Below are 8850 nucleotides of genomic sequence, written 5' to 3' on the forward strand. Positions count from 1 at the left end.
AAGTGGGCCAGAAGCCCTGGTCAGCCCCAGCAGGGGCCCTCTTGGGCATCCCAATGGGACCCCACATTTCCTGCTGCACCTCCTTGGGAATGGAACTCAAGAGAATTCCATGTGACCTGGGACGGGGAGGGAATCAAGGCGTGGCTGGAAGTTGGTCAGACACTTGCCTGACCCTCAGGGTCTCTGAGCATCTCCCTTCTCAGAATGCAGTGGGCGGGGTTGGCCCACTCCATGCTGGACAGGAGGGGTATTTGGGGGGCTCATTCTTCTCATCCTGTGTGTGGTGTGTTCCAAAGACCCACAAGGGGCTCTTCTCCTGCCGAATGGGCCAGGAGCACCAGCCAGAGGCAGTCCAGGCGCCAGTGGGGTCCCCCAGTCCCAGCCCTCATCTCCCTGGAGCAAAAATGTGCCCTCTAGGGCTGGACTCACGGCCGGGTGGTTAAGTTTGCACACTCCACTTCAGCAGCCCAGGGTTTGTGCGTTCAGATTCTGGGTGCGGACCTACACACCACTGATCAAGCCATGCTGTGGTGGTGTCCCACATACAAAATAGAGGAAGATTGACAACAGATGTTAGCTCAGGGCTAATCTTCCTCACCAAAAAAAAAAAAAAAAGTGCCCTCACAGCTCTGTCACCCCCAGCAGGCTGTGATGTTCCTGTGGGCAGGGTCTCATCTTCGTCCCAGTGCCCTGCAGTGATCACTGCAGTGAGCCACAGAACATCCCAATAGGAGACCCTAAGAGGCAGTGGCTGAGGTGGTGGGCAGGGGTGCAGGCCCAAGACGGGCCTAGGTCAGAACAGAAGCCCCTCCCCAGCCTGACTCTCCCACACCTGCAGCCCCAACCACCCCCAGGGTTTCTGGAACACCTCTCTGCCAGACCTGTTTTATGGATTATAAAATAGAGAATTTCACGAGATTGTCAATTATTTGAATTCCAGGGAGATTTATTTCCAATGTTATTAATAAATTCTAATGCCACCTATAACTTTCAATTGCCAGTTAATTAACTTGCAATCGGTACATCATAAAAGGCAAATTAAATACCTTTTCAGGCAGAGGCTGGGAAATCTAATGAGCCAGTGTGCCCCAAGGGGACAGCCCGGGCTCACACATCTCAGTCCCTCCTCCTCCCTCACGTTGATGGGGGTGTGACATGGGCAAGTGACAACATGGCCTCGGTGTTCTCCTCTGCAAAAGGGGATCACAGAACCTGCCTCGACACTTGTCGTCGGATTTCAGGCTCACCCGGTAATCCAGGACGATCTCTTCATCTCAAGATCCTTAACTTTGTCACATCCACAAAGACCCTCTTTCCAAACCAGGTCACACGCAGAGGTTCCAGGAATGAGGACTTGGACATGTATTTTATTGTGGGGGCTGTTCTTCAGCTTCTGACAGTGACCTTGGGCAAGTCGCTTAACCTCTCGGGGCTTCCATTTTCCACCTCGTCCAACAAGGGGCTGCCTCACTGAACCGCGCAGGCAGCTGCCGACTGAGCGTCGGGCCCTGTTCTCACCAGTCACGTGCTGACTCATCTAACCCAGCCCGACCCCCGACCCCTGACCCAGGAAGCAGGTGCTTTATCAGCTTCTTGTTGCAGGTGAGCAAGCTCGGGTGCAAAGAGGTTAGGCCGCCTGTCCCAGGAGCCAGCTGGTAAGTGAGGGGCAGGATTGGAACCCAGGCCGTCTGCCCTGCGGCCCAAACTCCCCTTCTTTTGTAGTTGAGCTTTTTCAGTTGAGCTATGATTCACATACCATTCGACTCCCCCATTTCAAGTGTACAACTCAGTGGGTTCTGGTATATTCAGAGCTGTGCAGCCATCGCTACAATCAATTTTAGAACATTTTCATCACCCCCCCAAAGAAGCCCCATATCATTTAGTAATATCCCCAGTCCCCCCATCCCCCCACCCCTGTCTCTATGGATTTACCTATTCTGGATGTTTCGTAGAAATGCAATCATACAATGTGGCCTTTTGTGTCTGGCTTCTTTCACTCAGCATCATGATTTCAAGGTTCATCCATGTTGTGCTGTGTATCAGGGCTTCATTTCTCTTTTTCCCCTTTTTTTTTTTTTGGTGAGGAAGATTGACCCTGAGCTAACATCTGTGCCAATCTCCTTCTATTTTGTATATGGGATACTGCCACAGCATGGCTTGATGAGCGGTGTGTAAGTCCGCACCTGGGATCTGAACCCATGAACCCTGGGCTGCCGAAGTGGAGTGCACCACCACCAGGCCAGCCCCAGGGCTTCATTTCCCTTTTGGCCAAACAGGAGCCCACACTCTTAGCCACTACAATGACCTGTAAGGTCCCCGGAAGCTCTGAAAGTCTTTCTGTAGGATTGGCATATTCCAGAAACCTCAGCCAATCCTCAAGGCCTGATCTGCAAGGATTCTGTAGGACATGGGGGACACGATCTATTACCCCTCTTCCCACAGCAGTGTCCTCTCTTTGGACAAGATTCCTGGCACAGCCAGCAGCCCAGAGACGGGGGCATCAGCTGGCGAGCTTGAATGCCAGCCACCAGGCCTGGTCCGCCCCCACCTGGGGCAGAGCTTCTGACCTTTCTCAGGTCATGGCTCAGAGAGCAGGACAGTATTTGCACAGCACTTGGGGGAAATGGCAGGCCTGCCCAGCCCGGGTCTCTGGCTGTCCCAGCACGGCCCTGGGAGCCTCCCAGAGCCCCCACCCTCACCTCGCTGGAGCCCCCACGCAGCACAGGGCTGGGAGCTCTGACCTCAGGTGTTGGGTCCACACTGCAGGACACTCCTGTCGGATGTCAGCAGTGTGCTGGCTCTTCACCCCCCAGCCCTCGGACTGTTCTGTCGTCAGCTGAGGAGGGGATGGAGGGCGAGAGAGGAAAGACACTTGGGCCGGAGCTCCAGCAGGCCTTGGCACCTGGGTCCTCAGGAAGAAGGGGGGAGGGGGAGGGGGTTAAGGCTGGAGACCCAGGGCCAACAGCGCTGCCGACAGACATGCCGCATGGAGGGCCACGGCACCACTGCCAGGCCTCACACCGGCTGGGACACAGGCTGCTCCGATTGCAAGCAAGAGAAACCCACTCCAAGTGCCTCGAGTAATGGGGGCTTACTGCAAGGCTCCAGGGATCTCAGGGGATCCCAGGGCTGGGGGCCAGGCCCCCAGGGGACAACGGCAGGAGGAGGCTGCTGATTCCCACAGCTGTCACATGTCCCTCCCTCCTCTCACTGCCACCCGGGTTCTGTCCCTGGCCTCATAGCTTCTGCATCTTCCTGCCCCGGCTCACATGGTCTCTCGCCTGCTCTGCCCTGCAGCAGGCGGCTTTGCGATCACCCAGCATTCAAAGTGGTCGTCAAGCATCCTCACCATCTCCCCCTCCGCGCTCAGGCTCCCTGGGACCTCCCCCAAAGCAGGGCTCCTTCTCCTCCTTCCTGAAGGATGAGCGCAGGCCCAGGTCTCATCCCCACCCAGCTGGACACAGACCCCTAATAAGGAAGAGGACTCCAGGGGCCTAAGGCCGGAAGCCCCAGAGAGCAGGAAGTGTGGGCTTTGCTGCCCATCAGTGGCAGAAGCTGCCACCCCAGGAGGGGAAGGGGTGCTTGGGACCCAAGCTGGGCTCTCGCTGGGCCAACAGCGCAGTCTCCGCTCCATTTTAAATAGAGCTTCATTCTCGAACATCACCCTCCAGCTGTTCAGGGACCTTGACGACGTCCCTCCAGTTCCTCAGGATGCAAGAGGAGCGAACCAGCATCCACTTTCTCAGCTTGCTGCCTCCTCTTCCCGTGCTCCAGCCACCCTGGCGGGCCTAGCTCATAATACACAGGATGTGAGGAGGCCTCGGTCTCCACTTCCTTCTGCATCGTGGCTATAAAGGGAGAATGTTTTTAAAAGACAAAACCAAAAGGTGCATCTTAATTAGGGAAGACGTGCAGTGAGGCCAGATTGAGCCCTGCTGGGCACCAGCCGAGGCTCTGTGAGAACAAATGCTTTTGAGGCAGCCCTGTTACCATGGCGACTGTAGCGTCTCCGCTTCCCGAGGTGGCACTGCAGATCTGTGGGGACAGAACAGATTATTCAATAAATGATGCCGGGACATCCGCTTAGCTATTTGGAAAGAAATGAAATTAGCTCTTTCCTTCACACCATGCTCTGATATAAATTCCAGAGGATTTAAAGAACTGAATGTAAAAAAGGAAAATCATAAAAAAACGAGAGGAAACTAGAGACAAATATTTGATCCGGGAGTGAGTAAAGACTTTCTAAACATAAAAGCAGGGGAAAAAATGACAAAGAATAAGATAGATAGAATTTAATATATAAAAATTTAAATCTCTATGAACCATTTAATTAAATTTATTGGGGAACTACAAACCAGGATAAAATAGTTACAACAAATAGACGAAAGGTTATCACCTCTAATATATAAAAAGCTATTACAAATCAATAAAAATGAACATTCCAGTAGAAAAATTTCTTGTTCTTCAACAAGAAATGTACAAAAGAAGAAATAAAAATATGTAATAAACTATTTTAAAATATTCGGCTTCACTGGTCATCAAATGCCCTTTAAAACACCAGTGAGAGTCTCCCCTATCAGATTATCAAAGATTGTTTAAAATTATAATACCTCGTCTCATTGAGTGGAGTGAAATTGAGCATCCTTAACTGTGAGGGTACAAATTGGTATAACGTTTCTGGGAAAAAATTGGCTTTACGCGACAAGAGCTTTCAAAATGTTCATGTTGTTAAGCCAGTACTCCCACTCCTGAGACATCCTAAGGAGATAAAGATTGAAACTAAGGGGCAGGGCCTGTGGGCAAGTGGTTAAGTTCGCGTGCTCTGCTTCAACGGCCCAGGGTTTCGCCAGTTCGGATCCTGGGCATAGACATGGGACCGCTCATCAAGCTATGCTGAGGTGGTGTCCCACATGCCACAACTAGAAGGACCCACAACTAAAAATACACACCTATGTACTGGGGGGCTTTGGGGAAAAGAAGAGGAAGAAGAAAAAAGGAATATTGGCAACAGAGGTTAGCTCAGGTGTCAATCTTTAAAAAAGAAAAAGATTGAAACTAAATATGTGAACACAAAAATATTCATTGCAAGCATTTAACAGAAATTTATACTAGGGAATGGCTAAATAAATTTACTCAAATACTAGGGCATGGCTAAATAAATTATACTACATGAGTACGGTGAAATATGCAACCATTAAAATAACATTTTGAATGATAATAGCATGGAAATACGTCTGTGATATATGTTAAGTGGAAAATAGGATATCAATTGAGATTTTAGCTGCTGGCAATTGAAACCCACTCCAGCAGGCTGGGTAAAGCGGAAAAGGAATTCACTGGGAGACATTGGAGGGTCAGAATCAGCAGGAACACGAGAGAACTGGACTGAGAAAACAGTCAGGCAGCAAGACAGCCACAAACCCAGGCAAGATGAGGAACCTTTGGGTGAGGCACGTGCTCTGCACAGAATTCGGCTTCCAGTGGCTGCCGCTGCTGCCCCTGCAGGCTTGGTTGGTCAAGCGAAGCCGTGTGCCAGGATCCAAGAGAGAGAGAGTCAGAGGAGATGGGGGCCAGGACTCAGGGGAGATCAGGTATCCAGTTGTTTCATCTTTGGTGGAAGGCAGGCACCGCTGCCCTCAGAACCACAGTGGGAAATTCGGCACAGTAGGAAGGGAATTGATTCAAGTGCTGGGCGGAGGAGAGAGAGAGAGAGAGAAAGGGAGAGAGGGAGAGAAGAAGGAGGGAAGCAAGCAAGAAGGAAGGAAGGGAGAGAGAAAGAGAGAGAAAAAAGACGGAGAACAAGAAAAATGGAGAAGAGAAAGATAAAGAGAAGAAAGAGGAAGGAAGAAAGAAAAAGCGAGCATCCATCACAAGGAGGATACAAAAGTAGACCCAGTGCATGACCCTAAGTCACGGAGAACAGGCGATCCAGAGATGAGAAGGCACCCTGAAACCTCAGTGATGTTGCCCATTAATGTTCATTTCTTACTCACCCAACACAGTTCTTACCACGCTGGGCAGCCGTTCTCCATCCTGTGGCCACTCCATCTGGAACACATGGCCTCTGAGATTGTTACCACAGGGAAGAGACGGGTGGAGGAGCTCGGTGGGAGACCCCAGTCATTTCCCTGCCTGGTGCATTGGTCAGAACCAGTCATACGGCCCCCAGTTAACTGCAGTGGAGGCTGTGAAGTGGGAGGAAGTGGTCCTTGGAGTTCCAACAGGAAACAGCACACTCAGATTAGCATAATCTGAGGAAGATTTAATCCCAAGGAGACTGTTTATACAGGTGTAGGCGGGATGCGGAAGAACCAGCAGGGAGAAGTGATGAGCTAGAGCCAGGGAGACCCCAAAGGATGAGGGCAAGATGGAGCTTTAAAATCCTAAGTATACGCTGTTTATAAAAGGCACAGTTTGGAGTGGTGTCAGCAACATGGCAGAGTGAGCAGTTTTCTTTGTCTCTCCTCCTTCGAACTACAACTAATTGGACATTCATGGGTCAGCAAAGGATATCCACACAGCATCTCAGGATGCCTGAGAGACCCGGGCTGCTATACATCAGAAAATGGACAGACTTCCCCCCCAGAGGAGGTGGAGATAGCTGAGAACTCTCCAACCCCCAGACAGCCTTGTACCTGCAAGTGGCTTTCTATTGGCTGACACGCCCATGGCATCGCCATGGCACCAAGGGTGCACATCTGCGGTGCAACTGTGGAAACAGGTGACTAGAGCCCTAAGCCCCCCGTGATTGCTCCTTAGCCCAGTGGGAAAATCCACAGTCCCACAGCAGCCACAGGGAAAGCCTCCACTCGGCCGTAGGGGAGAGGCCCCGCCCAGCAATCAGACTTCTGGGAGGCCCTAGGGCAAAAGGGGACTGGCTGGCTGAGCACCCTGCTGGCTGCATCTAACAAACAAAGCCTGGCTGCAACCCCGAGGGGGCAAGGGAGACCCAGAGGGACTGTGTGAGTGGGCAGTGACAAGTTGGAACCCCAGCCTGACTGCTCCCTGGTCCAGGGGGAAAATCCACAGTCCCACAGCAGCGGCAGGGAAAGCCTCTGCTCAGCAGTAGTAGAGAGGCCCCACCCGGCACTCACAAGGCTGGAAGGCCCTGGGTCAGAAGTAGCACAGCTGGGTGGGCTAACCACAGACAGCAGTAGATACCCATAGCTCTGCTGCAGCCCACAGTGGACAAGTGAGACCCTGTGGGACCTGATGGTGGCAGAGCTGAGAGTCTAGGTGAACCTGCTCCAGACCGCTGTGAAAGCCCATAACACTTTTGCAGACCCTAAGGAGGGAGTGCATCTAGGTGGTCTGCCACAGTAGGCACCAGCCACCGGAGGCCCCTTTGCAATTGTCCCCACAGCTGACAAGAGACCTCACAGGGCCACTGTGATCACAAGGAGGGGCCCAGGCTCGGTCAGGAACAGCTGACAGGGATCCTGGTTGGTGCAGATTACACAGCTCCTGCCCCACCACCACCACCAGTAGAAGCAAAAGGAAGCAGTAACCAAACTCTGTCTCTATGTGGAGGCACAAATCCATGCCATAAAGCAGTATGAAAAAATATATTAAATCTCCAGAGCAGAAGGAAAATGACAAGTACCCAGAAAATCCTGAAGACACTGAAATCTGTAACCTAAATGACAATGAATTCAAAATAGCCATCATTTAAAAACTCAATGAATTAAAAGAGAATACAGACAGACAACTCAAGGAGTTCAGGAGCTATGTCACAAAGGAGCTTGATATTATAAGGAAGAACCAATCAGAAATGTTGGAGATGAAGAACACAATGGAGGAGATTATGAAAAATCTGGACTCTCTGAACAGTAGGGTCAATAATATAGAAGGCAGAATTAGCAATTTGGAGGATAGGAATATAGAAATGCTGCAGATAGAGGAGGAGAGAGAGCTAAGACTAAAAAGAAATGAAGAAACTCTCCAAGAAATATCCGACTCAATTAGGAAAAGCAACATAAGGATTATAGGTGTCCAAGAGGGAGAAGAGAAGGAGAAGGGGGCAGAAAGCCTGTTCAAATAAATAATGGCTGAGAAATTCCCAAACCTGGGGAGAGAGATGGAACTCCATGTCACAGACGCTAATAGATCTCCAAACTTTATCAGTGTGAAAAGACCAACCCCAAGGCATATAGTAGTGAAGCTCGCAAAAGTCAATGACAAAGAGAAAATACTAAGGACAGCAAGGCAGAAGAAAATAACCAACAAAGTGACCCCCAACAGGCTGTCAGCAGATTTCTCAGCAGATACCTTACAGGCTAGAAGAGAGTAGAATGATATATTCAAAACTCAAAGGACAAAAACTTGCAGCCAAGAATATTCTATCCAGCGAAAATATCCTTCAAATATGATGGAGAAATAAAACCTTTCCCAGATAAACAAAAGTTAAGGGAGCTCATCACCACAAGACTCCCCCTACAAGAAATGCTCAAGAAGACCCTCATACCTGAAAAAACAAAAAACGGAAAGGCATTATAAAACCCAGAGCAAAGGAGATAAGTAGAAAGACAAAATCAGAAAGTTGCAGCTCTCCATCAGAACAGGTTAGCAAAGGCTAAGTATAACTTTAAAGATAAAAGGAAGGGAAACACCAAGAATAAATATAATCTTGTCATCTTAACCACAAACCCACAACACAAGAAGGAAGAAAAAAAAAATCTGACAATAACAACCTAGAAGGCAAAGAGGAAAGGGATGGAACGACTTAATCTAAGGAAATAAGAGGCTATCGGAAAATGGACTATGTCATCTATGAGACGTTTCATACAAACCACTTGGTAACCACTAAACAAATAACAAGAATAAAGACAGAAATTACAAATAAGAAGAAAG

The sequence above is a fragment of the Equus quagga genome, chromosome 7 (assembly GCF_021613505.1).
Source record: "Equus quagga isolate Etosha38 chromosome 7, UCLA_HA_Equagga_1.0, whole genome shotgun sequence".
In the NCBI taxonomy this organism is placed as follows: Eukaryota; Metazoa; Chordata; class Mammalia; order Perissodactyla; family Equidae; genus Equus; species Equus quagga.